This window comes from Triticum aestivum, chromosome 4A, assembly GCF_018294505.1.
Source record: "Triticum aestivum cultivar Chinese Spring chromosome 4A, IWGSC CS RefSeq v2.1, whole genome shotgun sequence".
NCBI lineage: Eukaryota > Viridiplantae > Streptophyta > Magnoliopsida > Poales > Poaceae > Triticum > Triticum aestivum.
Window position 1 is genome coordinate 525,986,699 of NC_057803.1, and position 12,697 is coordinate 525,999,395.

The window sequence follows — 12,697 nt, forward strand, 5'->3', positions numbered from 1 at the left end:
GTTCATCCCAGAGGCAGCATCGATCGGCTTCAGTTAGCAGCAATAGCAAAGGAATCACTCGATCGGGTTCAGTTAACATCCATCGATCGATCGCTCGGGTTCAGTAACGTAGCCTGCAGTGCAATCGCTCGGGTTCAGTTAGAGACCAAAGCCTCGCTCGGGTTTAGTTAGAGCCAACGCCTCGCACACACGCACGTACGTGTACGAGAGAAACGCGCATCGCTCGGCCCCCAACCTCCCACCGTAACCGGGAACTCCCAAAAATTTTCCTCCCCCTCACTTCTACCACGGTTTTTTCCGTCATGGACGACCCAAAGAATGTCATGCAGCTGCGTCTCCGGCCCGCCCAGGACGAAAAGCCCATTTTTGTCATGATTTTTTGTCATAGAAGTAGGAGCCCACCACATCTATGATGATACCGGGTTTTGTAATAATTATTGTCATGGAAGTGTCATATGTATGACAGAAAAAAATTTCTTTCGGCCCAAAATGTCACGGATGTGTCTTTTTTTTGTAGTGTTTACATAGCTCAATTTGAGGTATAGCTAAAGCTATTAGCTTATAAGTGCGCATGGAAAAAATTAGCATATAATCATCTGTACATGTAAATTTAATCCAAAACAATTATGTATATAACTTAATAACATTGAAAACAGAAACTCTAATAAGGTAGCATCAAATCTATCTTGTGAGGTTGTTTTGCCTTGGAGGTCGACTAGTTGGTGACTACTTTAAGGCGACTGTCATGACACTCGTGATGTCATAACCAGGAAATAAAATAAACCGTCTATCCATATGTTAATTATTTAAACGATGGTTTCTCTTTTTTCCCTACATGCCCAACGTTATTTTGTTACGCACTTGCTTTTTAGTTTTTACTTGGGAAACACTCTTGTAAATAGCTTCCACTATAGCTCATGATAGTTGACGTGGCTTTACCTCGGGCCTCACCCTGATGCCACCAAAAACATGATTTAAAACCTTCCAGGTGTTCTTCTCATATTAACAAAGAATGTTTGTAGATGTGGTGATACTGAAACGAACCTACATCACTTTTTCAAATGCAATTTGTCTAGAGTAATATGGTTCAAATTTGGCCTCAAGGCTGATGAGTTAAATTCCAATTTGCATCCCACTGATGTGATTCAAATGGCCCAATCCTCTCATTGCTAAATTAAACCTAGATACTATTTTTTACTTTACCATGGAATACATGGAAACCTAGGATTTATCTTCCTTTTTACAAGAAAAAATGGAGTCCTCTGCAAGTCATCTATGCTACAAAAGCTATGCTTAATGCAGGATCAATAGAGAAGAAAGAGGAGATTAATACATGCTCGGTCAAAAACTGAATTTCCATACTACTCCATTCCCAAATCCAAATACAAAAATTCAATTTGCAGGTCTTTCAATTTCCACTACTGCTTATAATGCAGAGATAGTAAAAGATGAAGCTGGACTTGGAATCCTGCTCAAAGATGATTTTGTAGAAAAGGAGGCTTAAGCGTATGCCGTTGAGCAGGGACGCGTACGTGTTATATAGGCACATAAGATCACAGAGAGGTTAGGAGGTTAGGGTTGTGGATTGATCTCCAAGGAAACTAGCTACAACCGGATCAGATCACAACAACCCTAACCTATCATAACATGGTTACAACAAACACACGCACACAATCTAGCTACATATGGTTTATAGTTATACCGTATTATACAATGTTTAACATTACCCCTCAATCACAACTTATCTAAGTTGAGATTGTGTCGAAAAGCTTCTAGCTGCCTCAATGAAAGGGTTTTAGTAAACCCATCTGCAACTTGATCACCCGTAGGGATAAACCAAACATTCAGCGGTTTATTGGCCACCCGTTCTCGAACAAAGTGATAGTCTTTCTCTATATGCTTTGTTCTAGCATGAAAAATAGGATTAGCGGTCAAATATGTAGCACCAAGATTATCACACCAAAGTGATGCATCTCGAGGATGATGAAGTCCCAATTCTATCAACATATTCTTTTTAGTTGCATAAATTTTATATAATTTCAGTTGCATAAAGTTTACTTTTTATTGATTCTTTTTAGTTGATCCCTTTTGCTATTAGAGTTTTATAAAAGTTCTTTAGTTAATTCTTTTTGCTATTAGAGTTTTATACAAATGAACTCTTAAAAGGTTGAAAGTTGGCATGGTATCATCATTTCACCCACATAGCATGTTCTAAAAAGTTGAGAGGGCTACGGCAAAACCTGGATGTGCTTTGTGTATAAAATGGACAATCTCTTTCGAAGTATCGGGGTTTCGAACAAAAACTCATCTGTTGCAAAGGGAATTCATTTTTTTTGAAGTTATTTGAACTCCAGACTTTCTGTGTGTTCAAAATGCACCATTCAAAGCCACATCCTCAATTCTCAACCCTTTCTGACTTCATTTGGTATTTTTCATGCATTTACTAATGTTTTGAGCTAAATGACCCTTAAATTGAAAAGCACTTCAAATGAATGATACATCTCCAATGTATATATAATTTTTTATAGTTCCATGCTATTATATTATCTGTTTTGGATGTTTAATGGGCATTAATATGCTCTTTATATTATTTTTGGGACTAACCTATTAACCAGAGGCCTGATGCTAGTTTCTGTTTTTGCCTATTTTAGAGTTTGTCAGAAAAGGAATACCAAACGGAGGCCAAACAGAATGAAACATTCGCGATGATCTTTCTTGGATCAAAAGCAATTCAGAAGACTTGCAGTAGAAGTCTGGAATGCCACGAGGAGGCCATGAGGCAGGAGGGCGTGCCCATGGGGTAGGCGCGCCTCCCACCCTCCTGGGCCCCTCGTAGCTCCACCAACATACTTATTTCGCCTATATATACTCTAATACCCTAGATCGATCCAGAGAGCCACGAAACCAATTTTCCACCGCCGCAACCTTCTGTACCCGTGAGATCCCATCTCGGGACCTTTTCCGGCGATCTGCCAGAGGGGGAATCGATCATGGAGGGCTTCTACATCAACACCATAGCCTCCTCGATGAAGCGTGAGTAGTTTACCATAGACCTTCGGGTCCATAGTTATTAGCTAGATGGCGTCTTCTCTCTCTTAGATTCTCAATACAAAGTTCTCCTCGATGTTCTTGGAGATCTATTCGATGTAATACTCTTTTGCGGTGTGTTTGCCGAGATCCGATGAATTGTGGATTTATGAACATGATTATCTATGGATATTATTTGGTTCTTCTCTGAATTCTTATATGCATGATTTGATATCTTTGCAAGTCTCTTCTAATTATCGGTTAGTTTGGCCTACTAGATTGATCTTTCTTGCAATGTGAGAAGTGCTTAGCTTTGGGTTCAATCTTGCGGTGTCCTTTCCCAGTGATAGTAGGGGCAACAAGGCACGTATTGTATTGTTGCCATCGAGGACAAAAATATGGGGTTTATATCATATTGTTTGAGTTTATCCCTCTACATCATGTCATCCTGCTTAAAGCATTAATTTGTTCTTATGAACTTAATACTCTAGATGAATGTTGGGTAGCAGTCGATGTGTGGAGTAATAGTAGTAGATGCAGAATCGTTTTGATCTACTTGACATGTTCATGATGCCTATGTTCATGATCATTGCTTTAGATATCTTCATAACTATGAGCTTTTCTATCAATTGCTCGGCAGTAATTTGTTCACCCACCGTAATACATGCTATCTTGAGAGAAGCCACTAGTGAAACCTATGGCTCCTGGGTCTCTTTCTTATTACATTGCATTTTTTTTCATCGCATCTCGTTTACTATTTTGCAATCTTTACTTTCCAATCTATACAATAAAAATACCAAAAAATATTTACCTTACTATCTTTATTAGATCTCACTTTTCCGAGTGACCGTGAAGGGATTGACAACCCCTTTATCGCGTTGGTTGCAAGGTTCTTGATTGTTTGTGCGGGTACTAGGTGACTTGTGCGTTGTCTCCTACTGGATTGATACCTTGGTTCTCAAAACTGAGTGAAATACTTATGCTACTTTGCTGCATCACCCTTTCCTCTTCAAGGGAAAACCAAAGCATGCTCAAAAGGTAGCAAGAAGGATTTATGGCGCCGTTGTCGGGGAGATCTACGCCAAGTCAAGAGATACCAAGTACCCATCATAAACTCTTCTCCCCCGCATTAAATTATTTGCCATTCACCCACTTCCTCTCCCCCACTTCTAAAACGATTTTCGAAAACCTTTGCCTTTTCTTCGCTCCTCTTCCGTTCGATCTTGTGTTACCTTGTGCCTTCTTTTTGCTTGCATCTTTGCTTGCTAAAAGTTTATGGATCCTCATCCACTTGCCAATCTTTTTAAGAGATCCAATTATGATGAACCAATTGCTAGTGATTTTTGTGCACTAGATTATCTTTATGAAGTTTTGCTTGAAATTCGTGAATCTGAAACTTGTGATGAAGTACTTTATGAAGTGATTTACAATATATCTTTGAATAAAAAGCATGATTGCAATGATGTTATTATAAATTCTATTAATGACAATTGTGCTAATAATATGCAAAACTCTAAGCTTGGGGATGCTAGTTTTGCTATGTCCACTGCTTGTTGCAATGATCACGATTGGGGTGATTCTTCTTATGATCTTGAAAATTTATTTAAGCCCCATGATGAATATGAGATTGATAATAATATTTGCAATAATATAGAAAGTGGGTTTGGAAGAGTGTCAACTTTAGATTCAACATATTTGGAGAATGTCCAATCTTATGAAATTTTTAATAAAAGTGGGCTGGAGAGGACATGACTCTATTTAATGGTAATCCCACTACTTTGGAAGAGTGTCAACTTTGCATGCATATGGATCATAAAGAGAAAATTTTGTATGATAGTTATATTATTGAATTTGATTATGATCCTACATATAATTATTATGAGAGAGGAAATTATGGTTGTAGAAATTTTCATGTTCTTAAATTTCCTCTTGTTGTGTTGAGATTGTCAATGTTTTATTCCTCTCCTTTGCATATGCTAGATATTTCTTGTCTTGATAATTTGTTTTCCTATAAAATTCCTATGCATAGTAAGTATGTTATACTTAAATGTGTTTGTCACATGTTTCATGATGCTCTGTTAGTGTTTCAATTATTATCTGTCGTGTGAGCATCGTTGAAATATTATGCCTAGCTAGGGACGTTAAACGATAGCGCTTGTTGGGAGGCAACCCAATTTTATTTTTTGTTCTTTGCTTTTTGTTACTGTCTAGTAATAAATAATTCATCTAGCCTCTGTTATGATTGTGTTTTTTATGTTTTACTTAGTGTTTGTGCCAAGTAAAGCCTTTAGGATCTTCTTGGGTGATTGTTGTTTGATCTTGCTGATAAAAACAGAAATTATGTGTTCACAAAAATAATTATCAGTTTTTACCAGAGAGAGATAAAATACCAATTCCAACTGCAGTAGATCAACATATTTTTTATCCTAGTCTTCCTAATGTTTCAGAATTTTTGGAGTTACAAAAGTATTTGAAACCTCCAGATTACTACAGACTGTTCTGTTTTTGACAGATTCTGTTTTTCGTGTGTTGTTTGCTTATTTTGATGAATCTATGAGTAGTATCGGGGGGTATGAACCATAGAGAAGTTGGAATACAGTAGGTTTAACACCAATATAAATAAATAATGAGTTCATCACATTACCTTAAAGTGGTGGTTTATTTTCCTATACTAACAGAGCTCATGAGATTTTCTGTTGAAGTTTTGTGTTGTGGAGTTTTCAAGTTTTTGGGTAAAGATTTGATGGAATTTGGAACAACGAGTGGCAAGAGCCTAAATATGGGGATTCCCAAGGAATCCCAAGGTAAAATTCAAGGACAACCAAAAGCCTAAGCTTGGGGATGCCCCGGAAGGCATCCCCTCTTTCGTCTTCGTCTATTGGTAACTTTACTTGAGGCTGTATTTTTATTCACCACATGATATGTGTTTTGCTTGGAGCATCTTGTATGATTTGAGTCTTTGATTTTTAGTTTACCACAATAATCCTTTCTATACAAACCTTTTTGGAGAGACACACATGAATCCGAATTTATTAGAATACTCTATGTGCTTCACTTATATCTTTTGAGCTAGATAATTTTGTTCTAGTGCTTCACATATATCTTTTTAGAGCACGGTGGTGGTTTTATTTTATAGAAATTATTGATATCTCATGCTTCACTTATATTGTTTTGAGAGTCTTTTAGGACAGCATGGTAATTTTCTTTGGCTATAAAATTAGTCCTAATATGATGGGCATCCAAGATGGGTATAATAAAAACTTTCATATAAAGTGCATTGAATACTATGAGAAGTTTGATTCCTTATGATTGTCTTCCTTATGAGTGGCGGTCGGGGACGAGCGATGGTCTTTTCCTACCAAACTAGGAGCATGTGCGTAGTACTTCATTTCATAACTAATAGATTTTTACAATAAGTATGTGAGTTCTTTATGACTAATGTTGAGTCCATGGATTATACGCGCTCTCACCCTTCCACCATTTCTAGCCTCTTTAGTACCGCGCAACTTTCGCCGGTACCATAAACCCACCATTTACCTTCCTCAAAACAGCCACCATACCTACCTATTATGGCATTTCCATAGCCATTCCGAGATATATTGCCATGCAACTTTCCACCGTTCTGTTTATTATGACACGTTTCATCATTGTCATATTGCTTTGCATGATCATGTAGTTGACATTGTATTTGTGGCAAAGCCACCTTCATAATTATTTCATACATGTCACTCTTGATTCATTGCACATCCCGGTACACTGCCAGAGGCATTCACATAGAGTCATAGTTTGTTCTCAGCATCGAATTGTAATTCTTGAGTTGCAAGTAAATAAAAGTGTGATGATCTTCATTATTAGAGCATTGTCCCAGTGAGGAAAGGATGATGGAGACTATGATTCCCCCACAAGTCGGGATGAGACTCCGGATGAAAAATAAAATTAAAATAAAAAAGAGGCCATAAAAAGAGAGAAAGGCCCAAATAAAAAAATGAGAGAAAAAGAGAGAAGGGGCAATGCTACTATCCTTTTACCACACTTGTGCTTCAAAGTAGCACCATGATCTTCATGATAGAGAGTCTCCTATGTTGTCACTTTCATATACTAGTGGGAATCTCTCATTACGAACTTGGCTTGTATATTCCAATGATGGGCTTCCTCAAAATGCCCTAGGTCTTCGTGAGCAAGCAAGCTGGATGCACACCCACTTAGTTTCTTGTTGAGCTTTCATACACTTATAGCTCTAATGCATCCATTCCATGGCAATCCCTACTCACTCACATTGATATCTATTGATGGGCATCTCCATAGCCCGTTGATATGCCTACTTGATGTGAGACTATCTTCTCCTTTTTGTCTTCTCCACAACCACCATTCTATTCCACCTATAGTGCTATGTCCATGGCTCACGCTCATGTATTGCGTGAAGATTGAAAAAGTTTGAGAACATCAAAAGTATGAAAAAAATTCTTGGCTTGTCATTGGGGTTGTGCATGATTTAAATATTTTGTGTGGTGAAGATAGAGCATAGCCAGACTATATGATTTTGTAGGGATAACTTTCTTTGGCCATGTTATTTTGAGTAGACATAATTGCTTAGTTAGTGTTCTTGAAGTATTATTATTTCTATGTCAATATTGAACTTTTATCTTTAATCTTTTGGATCTGAACATTCATGCCACAATAAAGAAAAATTACATTGAGAAATATGTTAGAAAGCATTCCACATCAAAAATTCTTCTTTTAACATTTACCTACTCGAGGACGAGCAGGAATTAAGCTTGGGGATGCTTGATACGTCTCCAACGTATCTATAATTTTTGATTGTTCCATGCTATTATATTATCTGTTTTGGATGTTTAATGGGTTTTAATATGCTCTTTTATATTATTTTTGGGACTAACCTATTAACCAGAGGCCTAGTGCCAGTTTCTGTTTTTTTGCCTATTTTAGAGTTTCACAGAAAAGGAATACCAAACGGAGTCCAAACGGAATGAAACCTTTGCGATGATCTTTCTTGGACCAAAAGCAATCCAGAATACTTGGAGTAGAAGTTTGGAACGCCACGAGACGGCCACGAGGCATGAGGGTGCGCCCAGGGGGTAGGCGCGCCCCACCCTCATGGGCCCCTCGTAGCTCCACCGACGTACTTCTTTCGCCTATATATACTCTTATACCCTAGATCAATCCCAGAGGAGCCACGAAACCACTTTTCCACCACCGCAACCTTCTATACCCGTGAGATCCCATCTCTGGACCTTTTCCGACGATCTGTCGGAGGGGGAATCGATCACAGAGGGCTTATACATCAACACCATAGCCCCTCCGATGAAGCGTGAGTAGTTTACCTCAGACCTTCGGGTCCATAGTTATTAGCTAGATGGCTTCTTCTCTCTCTTAGATTCTCAATACAAAGTTCTCCTCAATGTTCTTGGAGATCTATTCGATGTAATACTCTTTTGCGGTGTGTTTGCCGAGATCCGATGAATTGTGGATTTATGAACACGATTATCTATGAATATTATTTGGTTCTTCTCTGAGTACTTATATGCATGATTTGATATCTTTGCAAGTCTCTTCGAATTATTGGTTTAGTTTGGCCTACTAGATTGATCTTTCTTGCAATGGGAGAAGTGCTCAGCTTTGGGTTCAATCTTGCGGTGTCCTTCCCCAGTGACAGTAGGGGCAGCAAGGCACGTATTGTATTGTTGCCATTGAGTATAAAAAGATGGGGTTTATATCATATTGTTTGAGTCTATCCCTCTACATCATGTCATCTTACTTAAAGCGTTACACTGTTCTTATGAACTTAATACTCTAGATGCATGCTTGATAGCGGTCGATGTGTGGAGTAATAGTAGTAGATGTAGAATCGTTTCGATCTACTTGACACGTACGTGATGCCTATGTTCATGATCACTGCCTTAGATATCCTCATAACTATGCGCTTTTCTATCAATTGCTCGACAGTAATTTGTTCACCCACCATAATACATGCTATCTTGAGAGAAGCCACTAGTGAAACCTATGGCCCCGGGGTCTCTTTCTTATTATAGTGCATCTCTTTTATATCCATCGCATTTCGTTTACTATTTTGCAATCTTTACTTTCCAATCTATACAATAAAAATACCAAAAAATATTTACCTTACTATCTTTATTAGATCTCACTTTTGCGAGAGACCGTGAAGGGATTGACAACCCCTTTATCGCGTTGGTTGCAAGGTTCTTGATTGTTTGTGCATGTACTAGGTGACTTGTGTGTTGTCTCCTACTGGATTGATACCTTGGTTCTCAAAACTAAGAGAAATACTTACGCTACTTTGCTACATCACCCTTTCCTCTTCAAAGGAAAACTAACGCATGCTCAAGAGGTAGCAATGAACTCTGAAAAGGTTGAAAGTTGGCAATGCATCATCATTTCACCCACATAGCATGTGCTAAAAAGTTGAGAGGGTTACGACAAAAGCTGGATGCACTTCATGTACAAAATGGACAATCTCTTTCTAAGTATTAGGGTTTCGGATGAAAACTCATCTGTTACAAAGGGATTTTGTTTTTTTGAACTTATTTGAACTCCAGACATTTTGTGTGTTCAAAATGCACCATTCAAAGCCACATCATCAATTTTCAACCCTTTCTGACACTACTGCAGGATGCTGCTAACGCGACACTACGATCAGAGGCCCTTCGAGAAACTGTGTGCAATGCCATAATCACAGACGGTGGTGTAAAAACTGTCAAAAAAGGTGCAAAACGTTTGTGATGGAGGACGCATCAAACATGGTTCGGATTTTAGTTGCATGTGTGATGCAGGGCATATGGTTCAGTTCAATTAACTGTTTGCGATGAGGAGGAACAAAAGAAACGGGCAGCCAGATGGAGGTGTGTGCGATATACAACATACGCTTCACTCGGATGAACTGTTTGTGATTAGGCAACACAAAATAAATGGGAAGCCAGATGAAGGTGTGTGCGATATATGGCATGCGGTTCACTCGGATGAACTGTTTGCGTTGAGACATGAGAACAGAAACGGTTCAACTTAACAAGATGTGTGTGATACGCGACAAAGTATGTAATCAGAAATGTGTGTGAAGACGGATAATAACACAGACTGTCGCTGCTAATAAGACGTGTGTGTTGCACGATGGGATTGCATACAGAACAACAACATATATATACACACACTTATAAGTACATGCTTGCATAACCAAATTAAACATCCACTTACATAGGTGGCTACTACAACCATGTCATTTGCACACACCAAAGTAAACTATTACATGCATAATTACATAGGTGGCGACTACACACATGACATTTCCACACACCAATAAAGTAAACTATATATTACATGCATGATTAACTAGCATAAACGATCATCTGATCATCATCTACTTCTTGTGACGCTTGCTCTGCTTGTGGATCGATCCGGGCTCGTCCATTTTGGTAACGAGGCACTTCCTCATGTCAACGATCCGCATGTGTACATTCTCTTGGCCGCGAACCTGAGGTGAGGTTCATCCAGTTGCCTCATCCAGGCCCTGTGCCAGGATAGGGGACTTGTTCTCTGGACATATTGCTTCATCTTTTCGTAGTAGGGGTCGATGATGGCCGAGGCGAGTTCGACCAGGGAGTCCTTCTTCATGCTGCCCCAGACCCTGTAGTGGTCACGAATTTCGACAAGGTTCTTGTAGGCCAAGCCCATAACACGGAGCGCGTTTACATCGTCAGTGGTTTCCACGGTGGCGAACTTGTAGTCGGTGCTGTTGACAAACCTGTTGAAATGGTCGCAAGGCTCTGTGGCCATGCAGTAGTGGTAGATGAGGACATGATGGCCCACGCACAACTGGGCGACGACAACCTTCTGATCTATGCCGGGACGACCGGTGGTGTACTGGAGGTCGATGCTGACCACCTTGTACTTGTCTCGAACAAGCAACTGCTCAACGCTGTTGATATAGTCGTCCACCACGGTCGGGTCGATGGTGTACACCACCGAGAGATCTGTCTCCCTCATGTGGGTCTCCACTCTATGCTCTCTGAACTCCATTGGAGCGCCGCTAGACATCCCCTCTCTATGTATCATCGTGGGTGTGCTTGTTCTGTTGTGGGGCACGATCGAGAGGTTGAAGAGACTAAGGGTACAAAGGCCGCGGGAATTAAAGGGGAAGCCAGACGGCCAGGAATATCAACAGGCCCTGATGGCAGTTCTAATTTGCAGCGCGTAACTCCATTGTGTCGCACGTAACTGCATCGCGTGGCAACGCGCATGATGCAACCGCATGCATATGGGGCCCCCAACGTGATCGTGCGCACGCCCAACTGCTCGCAGAGCACGCATGGAGGGACGCGAGCAGAGCGCTCCGCGGTTGCCTCAACGATGAGCAACCATATATATATATATATATATATATATATATATATATATATATATACATATATATACATATATATATGTGTGTGTGTGTATATTAATCTGTTACCCCGGCCCCATATAGGCGCGACGCGCCTACATAGTAGAATCCCCCCGAGCCAGCCCGAACCCAACCCGCCTTCTTTCGCCGGAGGCACAGTCGTGGGCGAGCGAGCGACGGCGGCAGTCGGAGCGAGGGAGCCCGCGGCACCGTGACTGGCCGACAATGGATCCACCGCCTCCATCCCCTTCCTCACCGTGGTCATGATTCGAGCCAGCCGCCTCCCTCCTTCGCCGGGGTCGTGATCCGCGCCAACCACGTCCCTCCCTCGCCGGGGCCGTGATCCGCACCAGTCGCCTCCCTCCCTGGCCGGGATCCTTTGCCGGGGCCATGATCCGCACCTCCTGTCTCCCTCCCTCGCCGGGGCTCCTTCGTCGGGGCTATGATCCCCGCCAGCAGCTGCCTCCCTGGACCTCATCACCGGACATCCACCACAAGCAGCAGCGCTGTCGTCTCCCCAAGCTCCTTGCCTGCATCAATGGCGCCGCCTCCCAAGAACATGCCAGTACGTTGCCCATGAGAGGAAGAAGAAGAAGTCAGATCCAAGAACATGTCACTGGAGGTGATGTTTGTGTTCAGTTCATCAGTCCTGCAATGATGAAGATTCAGTTTAAAAATTGCACACACTATGATCTGCCTACATGTTACACTATCAGATTCATCAGTACTACATGTGTGCTGCATCAGTGACACATGTTCCTATGATGCATAAGCAGATAGTACATTGCAAAAATGTTGCATCAGTTCATTACACCCCTGCCACTTGATGCACAGTTTGGATGTCGAGGTTACTGTCAGTACCTCTAATATGCTAGCTTCAGTTCAAGCCAAAAGCATAGACTTATGCACCAGTCCAAGTAGCTACTAGGCTTTATATAAGGTTCAGCTGCCACTGCAAGTTTGTATGATGTTATTTCTACTAGTGCATGTCGTGTAGTTGCATTAGTTCGAACTAGTAAAGAATGTTGTTGAAAAAATATACACTTGTTACACAGTAAGTTCAATGATACATAAACTAGGAGTACTTCTAGTGTAGTTGCATAAGTTATAGATGAAAAAAAGAGAAGACATGCATCAATTATATATATATATATATATATATATATATATATATATATATATATATATATGCATATCCATACATATCTGAAGTTCAATGTTCAGTTTGCAAGCAGTGCACCAAATGTTTATGCATCA